Here is a 13,568-nt window from a genome sequence, read left to right on the forward strand (position 1 = left end):
ACTGTATGTGCGAAGTTTGTTCAAAAAGCTCCAAGACTGATTTTATCAAAATTTATTAAACAATCTTACAACTTACTCCATTGGGTAGGATTACCAGATTTTGCAGCTGGAAAAAGAGGACAAATTGCCCAGTCCTGTTCTGCCCCCCCCCCCAACTCCAGCCCCACGCAAACCTCATCGCTTTCGGCCGAGTCTAGAGTGCCATGTGATGACATCGCACGCATGTGCACATGTATGTGATGTCACCGGGTCGCTGCGCGTGCGCAGATGAGATCCAGGCTCGGCCCCGAGTTCGCCAGGTTTTGGAAAGCTGTCCAGATTCCCAGACATGCCCAGGTAAATCCAGAGTGGACGTCTGGTAACCCCACCATTGGGTCCCCTTCAAAGTGCTCTCCTTCCCTACATATGCGAATGGCCACCAGGATGGTCTCAGGACTTAAAGATCTCCCTTATGAAGAACGTCTGAGCAGACTGCGCTTATATTCTCTCGAAGAGTGCAGAGAAAGGGGGGACATAAAAGAAACATTCAAATACATCACAGGCCGCATGGATGTGGAGGAAGAAATCTCTTGTCTTACGGGTCCCACGGCGACAAGAGGGCATCTGCTAAAACTCAGGGGGGGGGAGGGGAAGATTTCATGGTGACACCAGGAAATACTTCTTCACCGAAAGGGTAACTGATCGATGGAACGGTCTTCCGCGTCAGGTAATCGAGGCCAGAACCACGCTCAACTTCAAAGGACGATGGGACAGACAGGTGGGGGTCGCTCCAGAGGAATGCTTAATAGATGGATTCTCGAGGGAGGGAGGGTTCTTGAGTGGGCAGACTTGTTGGGCCGCCGGCCCTTTCCTGCCGTCATACTCTATGTTTCTATGTTTCCCCCAACGTCGTATCCGCTTCTGGAAACGGTCCTTAAATGCATCTTCAGGCATCGCCAAAAATCGCTGCATCTAATTTTGCTTTATGTCTTCAGGGGTGTCTCATCTAATCAGAGAGGTCAGAGCACTCCCGTACGACATTTGTGAACTATTACGAGTTCCTTATTGTCCCCTGAGGAAGGCGACGTTTGTCACCGAATCTTGGATCCTAATAGGGGCCACCTTTTGCTAAGGTGCGCTAAGCGATTTAGCACATGCTAAATGCTAATGCGTGCAGGTTAGTATATGGTCGCGTTAGAATTTAGCGCATGCTAATTTGATTAGCGTGTTAATCGGTTAGCGCACCTTAGTAAAAGAGAGGGCAAATGTCAAGGACTTGTTTTTGAATTTTGGATATATTACCAATAAAGTACCTGTAACTGAAGGTTGGTTTTGGCATCTCATCTGCCTCTTCTTTCGTTGCTTTGGTCTTACCCCGAGGCCTGGGACCTTCTCCTTTTTCTTGATCTATCATCCATTAGCACACTTGATTTTGAAGAGAAGTACTTTCACTTTCAGTTTTGTTTTTCATTATAAAATGTTTTTCATAATGTTGGGCAGTGATTACATCTTCTCTTGATGGTTTATTTGTGCTCATTCTGCGGCCCCTCAGTATCTCTCCACTAAGATGGTTAAGGGGCTGGAAGAGCTGCTGTACAGAGGAGATTGAGAGGGGACATGATCGAAACATTCAAGATAACGAAGGGAATAGACTTAGTAGATAAATACAGGTTGTTCACCCTCTCCAAGGTAGAGAGAACGAGAAGGCACTCTCTAAAGTTGAAAGGGGATAGATTCCGTACAAACGTAAGGAAGTTCTTCTTCACCCAGAGAGTGGTGGAAAACTGGAACGCTCTTCCGGAGTCTGTTATAGGGGAAAACACCTTCCAAAGATTCAAGACAAAGTTAGACAAGTTTCTGCTGAACAAGAACGTGCGCTGGTAGGGCTAGTCTCAGTTAGGGTGCTGGTCTTAGACCAGAGGGCCGCCGCGTGAGCGGACTGCTCTTCATGATGGACCACTGGTCTGACTCAGCAGTGGCAATTCTTATGTTCTTATGTTCTTCTCTCTCCTTATACACCTCCCTGAGAACTCTGTTCTTCAGACAAAATGCTTTTATCCGTACCCTCTCCCTCCACTTCCAATTCCAGACTTCGTTCCGTTCAGCTCGCTGCATTGTAGGCCTGGAATAAACTACCCGAGTCCGTCCGCCACACCCCTTCCCATATTCAAAAGAAGGCTGAAAACTCCCTTTTTTGAGACAGCCTTCAACACATAACCCTACTCCTCTTTGCCCTCTGCTCACCCTGTACCTCTTTAAATCTTCACCAGCAGAAGCAACGTCTGTGGCCTGCTGCGAGTAGCAGCCTGGCTCACTTCTGAAATCACTTCCAGGTTGTGGGGCCAGGAAGTGACATCAGAGGGAAAGCCAACGCTGGTGCGAGCAGGCTGGAGATTTAAAGAGAAACGGGGGGAAAGGAGGGCATGAGTGTGGCATAGGGGGGTGGAGAAGGAGCAGGGGAGCGTGGAAAAAGCAGAGGAGTGGAGAGGTAAGCGACCCTGGGTACCTCCTACCCTCGCTACGCCACTGGTTATAATAGGTTCTATAACAGAATTCAGATGCATAGAGGCTCACCATGTGACATCAAAGCTCCTCCCCATATATTCTAGGATGCACTGGGAAGGCCAACCATTTTGCAGTGGTGGGCATGGAGAGCAGGAGGGACTGGGCATCCTTCCTGCTGTTGTCTATTTTTAAGGTATGAGGAGGCTCAGGGGGTGTGGTTTGGGTGTGGGGAGTGGTTCAGAGGGCAGGGGGGCATTTGGTGGCAGGAGGGAATGGGCATCCCTCCTGCCATTTTTTTTTTTTTTTTTTTTAAACAAAAGGGTGGGGTCTTTTAGGGGGACATGGTGAGGTGAGGACAGTGCAAGGGGGTTGCTTCACAGAGGCAGGAGGGAGTGGGCATCCTTGCCGATTTTGGCTGGTGCAGGGGGCAGGTTTCATGGTGGGTCATCGAGGAGGGTCGTCATTAGGGGGAGGTGGCTGACACAGAATTTTTTTTTATTGGCCAGATATTATTTATGTGTTACACACACATACAAAACATCTGTGCCCATAGAAAAAAATTAAAACATAAATCCCAGGCAGACCTGTCAGTAACACACTAGACCCGTCAGTTTTTTTGGATCGCTAGAAATGATCGTTATTTTTTGTGTATTGTGAACCAGTTTTAGAGCATCAATCGGTCAGCTACATTGCATGGCGTTTTAATATTAATTACCTTATTTGCATTTCTGGATCAGAAAATAAGCAATAACGTGGAAAACACACGGTTGGTAAATACGATCGGTCGCTAAACCGGTCAATCGGAGGCTTTAGTGCATCTAGCCCTGAGATCTTGCAGATTGCCAAATGTCACAGGAAATCAAGGTGTGGTAAAAGGTGATCTTTTATTACACTTTGATGAATTCCCCTTAAACGCACGCCTGCTCATGTATTTCGGGGCAACAGCCCTGTGATGTTATCTTTAGGTTTATTTTTTTCTCGTTATATTGATGTCTTGGATAAACAGTGTTACCCAATTGAATTATTGCTGAAAGAGAATTGGTTTATATGTTTGGTGTCTGTCCTAATAGTCATATATCAATTTTAGATAGAGGGGTGATAGAAGCTTATTCAAGGGGGTGCTGAAAAATTCTCAGCCCAACCAAAAAGAGAATAACGTGAATGTGGTTCAATCAATGATCTGAAACAATGTGAAAACATAGAATTTCATTTCTGCAAATTGGTAACTTTGCAAAATAAAATAACGCTCAAGGAAGTTGGTTGTTTGGGCTGAACTCTTTTCAGCACCCCCTCCTATGCAATAAAAGTGAGCCAAGTACAGGACAATCAATCCATTGTGACATCACTGATGAGGTTGGCTCTTATTGGTAGAATGAGGCATTATGACATCACAATCTCTGCTCTGGTTACCAGAGACTGAAACTCTTCACACTGTGAGTGGTCCTGAAAAGTTCTCAGCCCAACCAAAAAGAGAATGAGGTGGATATGGTTTAACTAATGATCTGAAACAATATCAAAACATGGAATTTCATTTCTGCAGATTGGCACTTAACAAAATAAGATAACACTCTTTCAGCTACAGAGGCAAAAGAACGCTCAGAATTTAGGAAGTTGGTTGGCTGGGCTGAGAACTTTTAAGTACCCTCTCGTATGTAATAAAAGTGAGCTAAATACAGAGCAATCAAGCCATTGTGACATCACTGATGAGGTTGGCTCTTATTGGTGGAATGAGGCATTATGACATCACAATCTCAGCTCAGCGTCCCAAAGACTGAAACTCTTCACACTGTAATGGAATGCTGAAAAATTCTCATCCCAGCCAATATCCTAAATTCTGAGCATTATTTATACCTCTGTAGCTGAAACTTATTTCATTAAGTGCCAATTTGCAGAAATTAAATTCTCTTTTCACATTGTTTCAGATCACTGATTGAACCATATCCACGTCATTCTCTTCTCGGCTGGGCTGAAAACTTTTCGGCGCCCTCTCACAGAAACACAAAAATAAGGTTTCCCTAAGTACTACAGCTGCATTGTTTTGTGGTATAAATATATATTTTTTTAAATTGTCATTATTTTTTTCATACTGGCACTTAGAGGAAAATTTGAGTCATCCATTATTGCACCCATTCACACTAGTGGAAAAATAGTTTTGATTACAAAATGAGAAATGCAGCCCTAGTTAGGCACTGCGGGATCTGTCTGAATGATTTATGCAAATTGTTTCTTTGGGATGCTAAAGTTACAAGTCCTGAGATTCCTGTGGGTTAGGACGGGCAGATCTCTTATTTGGAAACAGATAGAAAACGTAGGCAAGACTGAGCCTCTCGCCGTAAATCTTCACTTCTATCACCTAAGAAATAACCACAAAAGAAAATGAAATTCAGTCTGCCACTTAGCTCCGATCACGAGAATAAGGAATAGCCTGTAGGTAACTTGCTTTTTTTTTTTTTAAAGCAGAGACCAGTACAACTTTTAGATTGGTGAAGAAGATACTGTACCCAGTGGTGGAGCTATGGTGAGAGGCACCCGGGGTGGGGGGGGGCACGCTTCCCCCGCCCTCTTCCCCACCCCTCCTGCCGTGGGCGCGTGCCCCTTCCACTATATCTCTTTAATGTTCACAGTGCAAGCAGTAACTCCACCCTGCTGCTCACGCCGGCATCGGCACTTCCTCTGATGTCACTTCCTGGGCACAGGTCCACGAAGTGACCTCAGAGGAAGAGCCGATGCTGGCGTGAGCAGCAGGTTGGGGTTGCTGCTCACGCCGCGAACATGTAAGAAGGAAGGGAAGGGATGTATGCGTGCAGTAATGGGGGGGGGGAAGGAGCGGGGGGGGCAGAGAGGAGGATGGGTGCCAGTGCCCCCACCAAGACAGCGCCGGGGGAGGACCGCCCACCCCTGACTACGCCACTGACTGTACCATCGTCTCAGTTCTCTTAAAATTAGCAAGATTTTAGGTCTGTATTGTAGCAAAGACAGTTTCATGTGAACATTTATTCTCAGAAGCAAAACCATAGATCATCTCTGCTTCCTGAGAATGCCAATCAACTGTTTTGTCTAAATAACTGGCCTAACGCAGGGGTGTCCAATGTCGGTCCTCGAGGGCCGCAATCCAGTCGGGTTTTCAGGATTTCCCCAATGAATATGCATGAGATCTATTAGCATACAATGAAAGCAGTGCATGCAAATAGACCTCATGTATATTCATTGGGGAAATCCTGAAAACCCGACTGGACTGCGGCCCTCGAGGACCGACATTGGACACCCCTGGCCTAACGGATAAGAACATACTTGGACAGAGCAAAAGTCCATCCAGCCAACAGTGGCCAACCCAGATCCCAAGTTCCTGGCAGAAACCCAAAGAGTAGCAGCATTCCAGAGATGAGATTGTGATGTCATAATGCCTCATTCCACCAATGCCTAAGAACCAACCTCAGCAGTGATGTCACAAAGGCTTGATTGTCCTATACTTGACTCACACAAGACCATAAGAGCTGTCATACTGGGACTGACTGAAAGTATCCCAGTGGCCAACCCAGGTCCCAAGAACCTGTCAAGATCCCAAGTAGTAACATAGAAACATAGAAATTGACGGCAGATAAGGGCCACGGCCCATCTAGTCTGCCCACCCTAATGTCCCTCCCCTACCTTTGCCCTGTGAATAGATCCCATGTGACGATCCCATTTGGCCTTAAAATCAGGCACGCTGCTGGCCTCAATCACATGCAGTGGAAGACTATTCCAGCGATCAACCACCCTTTCTGTGAAAAAGAATTTCCTGGTGTCAGCTCATAGTTTCCCTCCCCTAATTTTCCACGGATGCTCTCTTGTTGTCGTGGGACCCTTGAAAAGGAAGATATCTTCCTCCGCCTCTATGCGGCCCGTGAGATACTTGAACGTCTCGATCATGTCTCCCCTCTCTCTGCGCTCCTCGATTGAGTATAGCTGCAATTTGTCTAGCCGTTCCTCGTATGGGAGATCCTTGAGTCCCGAGACCATCCGGGTGGCCATTCTCTGAACGACTCCAGTCTCAGCACATCCTTGCGATAATGCGGCCTCCAGAATTGCACACAGTATTCCAGATGGGGCCTCACCATGGATCTATACAATGGCATAATGACTTCCGGCTTACGGCTGACGAAACCCCTGCGTATGCAACCCATGACTTCTCTTGCTTTGGATGAAGCTTGCTCCACAGATTATTTTGCCGCTTATTCTAGAAATAAGCAGTGGATTTTCCCAAGCCATCTTAATAATGACCTATGGACTTCTCTTTTAGGAAATTATCCAAACTTTTATAAACCCTGCTAAACTGGCTTGTACTCTCTGCACCTTTACCTAAGGCGCGCTAACAGATTTAGCACATGCTACATGCAATGAACTCCATTTTATTCCTATGGGCTTCTTAGCATTTAGTGTCCCCTAAATCCATTAGGGCACTTTAGCAAAAGGAGCCATAAGGGCCCCTGGTACAAACTGCAGTAGCAAGACCTGGCACAGCAAATAGGAACTGAATGTCCTGGCGAAACCGTTGGCTGAGCTATTCAATCTCTCCCTAAGTAAGGGGAAAGTTCCCCTGGACTGGAAATTAGCTAATGTCGTTCCTCTGCATAAAAAGGGTTGCAGGGCAGAGGCTGCGAATTATAGACCGGTGAGTCTCACATCAATAGTATGCAAACTCATGGAAACACTAATTAAAAGCAAATTGGACACGATCTTGAATGAAGGGAATCTTCGGGATCCCAGTCAGCATGGATTCACCAAGGGTAGGTCCTGCCAATCCAATCTCATCAGCTTCTTTGACTGGGTAACAAGAAAGTTGGACTTGGGAGAGTCTTTGGACGTCGTGTACCTGGACTTCAGGAAAGCTTTTGACAGTGTCCCACACCGCAGGCTGCTAAGCAAGATGGAATCGATGGGGTTAGGAGAGACACTAACTGCATGGGTCAATGATTGGCTGAGTGGCAGACTTCAGAGGGTGGTGGTTAATGGTACCCTCTCTAAAACATCGGAGGTGACCAGTGGAGTGCCGCAGGGCTCGGTCCTGGGTCCACTCCTTTTCAACATATTCATAGGGGATCTGACTCAAGGGCTTCAAGGTAAAATAACACTATTCGCCGATGACGCCAAACTATGTAATATAGTAAGTGAATGCAGTTTACAGAATTATATGGTGCAGGACCTGCTTACATTGGAAAGTTGGTCCTCAACCTGGCAGCTAGGCTTCAATGCTAAGAAATGTAAGGTCATGCACCTCGGAAGCGGAAATCCATGCAGGACGTACTTCTTGAACGGAGAAACTTTAACTAGGACTTCAGCAGAACGAGATTTAGGAGTAATCATCAGTGCAGACATGAAAACTGCCAATCAAGTGGAGAAGGCTTCATCTAAGGCAAGGCAGATATTGGGTTGTATCAATAGAAGTTTCATCAGCCGAAAGCCTGAAGTCATAATGCCGTTGTACAGGGCCATGGTGAGACCTCATCTGGAGTACTGTGTGCAATTCTGGAGGCCACATTACAGTAAAGATGTGCGCAGAATTGAATCGGTTCAGCGGACGGCCACCAGGATGATCTCGGGGCTCAAGGGTCTCTTGTACGAAGAGAGACTGAACAAATTGCAGCTCTAAACTCTCGAGGAACGTAGGGAGAGGGGAGACATGATCGAAACATTTAAGTACCTCACGGGACGTGTTGATGTGGAAGATGATATTTTCTTTCTCAAGGGACCCTCGGCCACAAGAGGGCACCCGCTCAAACTCAGGGGCGGAAAATTTCATGGCGACACCAGAAAGTATTTCTTCACAGAGAGAGTGGTTGATCATTGGAACAAGCTTCCAGTGCAGGTGATCGAGGCAGACAGCGTGCCAGACTTTAAGAATAAATGGGATACCCATGTGGGATCTCTACGAGGGTCAAGATAAGGAAATTGCGTCATTAGGGCATAGACAGGGGGTGGGTAAGCAGAGTGGGCAGACTTGATGGGCTGTAGCCCTTTTCTGCCGTCATCTTCTATGTTTCTATGTTTCTAATGGGCTGTGTTGCATTTGCCATGTGGGAATCACTACCATGTCTTTATAAAAGAGGCCCTAAGTTTTTTTTAAGAAAATTGGAATCAAAGTTATTTTTAGTTAATTTTTAGAAACAATAAGAGGTTCTTTTTCTAAGCTGTGGTAAGTGCTGGTGTGAACTTACCGTAGCTTAAAAGGGCTTAAGGAGAGATGTGCTTGAGGCGTCCTGCAGCAGAATCCCAATGTACATTCACTGCCATCACCTAACATAATTGGTTTTAATTGGTTCAATCTGATTAAAACCCAATTTTTAAAAAACCCAGAGGTGCCTAAGGGCGCCTCTAAAAATGCCACCATTATTCCGCCTACAGAGATGCCTTATGATACCTAACGCCACTGTAGGAGTGGTTATCGTTTATCGTTTATCAAGCTTGATATACCGCCTTAGTTGTGACACCATTCAAAGTGGTTTACAATAAAAATAATATGTAAAAACAGAAATAGAATGCCATTAATAAAAAGGACAGAACTCCACATTCATACTAAAAAAACAGAAAACATTCAAAACCTGTTACTGCGGAGGGAAGGGGGGGGGGAAAGGTGGTGCTCTCCATTAAGCGAAAAGGGTATGAGAGTTTTAGGTTATGAGCACTATCAGGTCATGGACCTGAGGAGCCGCCACGTGAGCGGACTGCCGGGCATGATGGACCGCTGGTCTGACCCGACAGGGGCAATACTTATGTTCTTATTACCGTACTTTTAAAAACTAAGAAAAAACTCATTCAAAGAGATTCGTTTCTAAGAACGTCTGAAACTTAGTGTAAGAGGGTGTGTGGCACAGTAGTTAGTGCTACAGCCTCAGCACCCTGAGGTTGTGGGTTCAAATCCTTGTGATCCATGTCATTTAATCCCCCCCATTGCCCCAGGTAAAGGTTGAGCCCACTGAGACAGATACAGGAATATGATAAAGTACCTGAATATAAAACCACTTAGAATATAAGTGGTATATAAATGAAATGAAATAAATTTGAGGGGTACACCGACAAAAGCGCCCTAGGAACGCATCTGGACAATCTGGGCATAACCACCTATAGTTATGCGGATGACATCACCATCCTCATCCCATACGATCATTCTAAACCTACCATGACAGACAAACTTCACCAAACACTTGAAACAGTCACAACCTGGATGAAAAATCACAAACTTAAACTCAACCAAGACAAAACCAAATTCATCCTCCTCAAAAATGACAAGGTCCAAACCACAACCAACCTAGATATAAACGCAATCAAATATCCCATCCAAACCACCATAAAACTACTTGGCATGACCATAGACAGATGCTGCACTATGCAACCGCAAATAAATAAAACAATTCAGAAATCATTCGCAGTCATAAGAAATCTGAGACAAGTCCGAAAATTCTTTGAAATAACACAATTCCAACTTATAGTACAATCCCTAATACTAGGTATATTGGACTACTGTAACATCCTCTTCCTTCCTTGCCCTGCAACTACGATAAGACAACTCCAAACAATCCAAAATACAGCTTTGAGACTCATCTACTCATTGAAAAAACATGACCACATCACTGAAGCCTTCATCAACTCACATTGGCTTCCAATCCAAGAAAGAATCCAATTCAAATTCTACTGCATATTATTTAAAACCCTACACGGAGACAGCCCATCATACCTGAACAATCGCCTCATCCAAGCACCCACTACCAGACACAGAAAAACGCACTCCCCATTCATACCCCCCTCAATCAAGGAAGTAAAAAGAACAAAACTACACGACGGCCTCCTAGCCACTCAAGCCGCAAGGCTGGACAACCAGATCTCCAACCTTCTGATGACCACCCCAGACTATAGGACGTTCAGAAAAGAAATAAAAACCACACTTTTCAAGAAATTCCTGAAGCAGCAATAACACCACGACCTCTTAGTAACTCTAAAACTGACATTTGATCTACCCATTACTGCACTAATAATAACAAAAGAATCTCCACTATGACCACCTATTAACTCTCTTACAAACCACCTCACCCTCAACAACCCGCTAAATGTTTATAAGATCTACAACTTACCTCTCTAGCTAATCATTGTAACTCTGTTTTTTTTAAATTAACCTTTTGTAATCCGCCTTGAACCGCAAGGTAATGGCGGAATAGAAATCCCTAATGTAATGTAATGTAATGTAATGTAATAATTGTATGCAGGACGACTCATCAGGCCCTGTCCCTTGGGAGGGGCTTGAGGCGCCTGAGGAGTGTCAGCAAATCAGGGCCTTTGTGTTAGGGTTCCCATAATCATGATACCTTACCCTAACACTAGATAGGAAGTGAATTTTTAAAGTGTAGTGGGGGGGTCCCCCCACTCCCCTCAAAAAAGAGGGTTACTTAGTAACCCTCAAAAAGCCAAAAAAGTATCCACCACCGCACTTGTCCCTGTGCGCAATTGTCAGGGCGCTTTTGTGGGAGCACAATTGTCCTGCGCTCATTTGATGGGTTACCATTTGAGGTTAATGAGTTCTATAACGCTGGTGCTGTAGCAAAAAATCCGCTGAGTTTCTCGTTCTCTCCCATTTTGTTTTTCGTTAACACTGGAAGCAACGTTAGACGTCATAAGGTGCCTCTTTAGGCGCAATCCTCGTGAAAGATAGGTACTGGCAATGTGGGCGTTTATAACCCTGGCCTACCTTTCAAGTAGCTGCAATTCAGCAAACGGTGCCGTTGCGTGATCGACACGCGATCAGCGACCGTTTTATAGGTGGCCATCAATAATGGCACCGTTTACAGAATACGGACCTTAGCACATGAGTCCTAAATGCCTACCAAATAGGTGTTGGTAAGAGGGAGAGTGTGGCGCAGTGGTTAAAGCTACAGCCTCAGCACCCTGGGGTTGTGGGTTCAAACCCCTGCTGCTCCTTGTGACCTTGGGCAAATCACTTAATCCCCCCATTGCCCCAGGTACATTAGATAGACTGTGAGCCTGCTGGAACAGACAGGGAAAAATGCTTGAGTACCTGAATTAATTCATGTAAACCATTCTGAGCTCCCTAGAGAGAACAGTAGAGAAAACTGAATAAATAAACAGTGTGAAAAAAGTTTCAGCCTCTGATAACCAGAGCTGATATTGTGATGTCATAATGCCTCATTCCACCAATAAGAGACAACCTCAGCACTGAAGTCATAATGGCTTGGTTGTCCTACACTTGGCTCATGTTTGCGACATTTTAATTTCTAGAGTGGTTAAAACTACAGCCTCAGCACCTTGAGATTGTGGGCTCAAACCCATGCTGCTCCTTGTGACCTTGGGCAAATCACTTAATCCCCCCATTGCCCCAAGTACATTACATAGATTGTGAGCCCACCAGGACAGACAGGGAAAAATGCTCGAGGACCTGAATAAACTCATGTAAACCGTTCTGAGCTCTCCTGGGAGAACAGTATAGAAAATTGAATAAATAAAAAAGGGCTCATACGCTAATAATTTTATTGGACATGCGCTAATGGCAAAATTAGTGTGTGGCTATTAGTTCTGACACTAGAAAAACTAACTGTTTTCCAGCTGCAGTAAAAATGGCCTTAGCACATAGGAAAGACCCACGTAGGGTGTGTTAAGGTCACATTTTACCACAGCTTAATGTGTTTTGCAAAGTTCATCATATGGCTCCAGGAAAAGGAGGATGGATTGAGACATCCGGGTTTTACTTCCACTGAAAGCAATGGAAGTAAGGAGGACAGATAGAGACATTGGCTTGACAGGCCATTCGAACATGAGTCGAAGAGTCCCCTGAAAGCAATAGAACCTGACCTCTTTTTTTGATGGAGCCATATGGTAACCCTAATGTTTCGTATCAAATAGTTTCTGAGAGTTATCTGGGCAGACTGAAGTGCTCAAATATTTCAGGAAGCTGAAAGCAGAATTTTTGTCTTTCTGGTAAAACTGTTAAAATTGTCTACCACAAACCAGAAATATTTTAACTGTGCAAAAAAAATATAGTGCAAACATGTTTGTCTTTGAAACAAATGTATTACCAATAATTAGATCCCTAGTGACCTCTTGTGGTACAAGGTGTAATAGCGCCATGAACCTCGTATTCGTCAAATAGCCAAATCTATCAGAGCTGCGCCTCGGCATTTTGGCACTTAAGCCTGGCAAGTACAATTGTATTTCTCTCCCCTCCCTCCTTCACCAAATTTCTGTCTCCCACTGCCTCCTTCCATTCTGGGGTCTTTTTAACTCTCTCCTTTTTTACCTGCTAAAAGAGTTTTTATAGAGGTCCCTCGCTTTGGAACAGAGAGTGGCCCTGAGAGCGTAAATCAGTTAGCGCAGCTACATTGCTGTGCGCTAAGGGCCCGATTCTAAAAACAGTGTCCAAAATTAGACAGCGGTAAGCACCCCAGTAGCATAGTAAGGAGGGGGTGAGGGGAGTGGTCCGCCCCTTGCGCCATCTTGCGCAGGACGCCGACACCCCTCCTCCTCTCTGTCTCCCTTCCATGCGTGCACCGCTTCCCTTCCCCGTACCTTTTTTTACTTCGGTGTGAGCAGCCACCCACTTGCTGCCTGCGTCGACTTTGGCGCTCTCTCTGACATCACTTCTGGGAAGTGACATCAAAGAGAGCGCCGAAGTCGATGTGGGCAGTAAGTGGGTGGCTGCTTGCGCCAACGTTAAAAAGGTATAGGGAAGGGGTGTGCATGTGCAGCAAGGGGGTGGGGAAGAGGGCAGTTACTTCTGGGTTGGCTCCCTGTCTTGGTGCAGAAATGCTTTTAGAAGTTGTCTGAACCTGAGATAGTATTCACCAGATTGTAGAGTAAATGGTAGTTGGTTCCAGCATTTTGCTAATTGATTTTGGATGGATAAGGTCATTTGCCTGGTAAACTTTATATTGTTGCAATAGTCTTTAAGCCCATTACATTAACGGGTGCTAGAATAGATGGATGTGTCTGTCTTTCTTTCTTTCTGTCTCTCTCTCTCTCCTTGGCCGATGTCTGTCTGTCTGTCTTTCTTTCTGTCTCTCTCTCTCTCCTTGGCCGATGTCTGTCTGTCTTTCTTTCTGTCT

Source organism: Geotrypetes seraphini, chromosome 5 (genome assembly GCF_902459505.1).
Source record: "Geotrypetes seraphini chromosome 5, aGeoSer1.1, whole genome shotgun sequence".
NCBI lineage: Eukaryota > Metazoa > Chordata > Amphibia > Gymnophiona > Dermophiidae > Geotrypetes > Geotrypetes seraphini.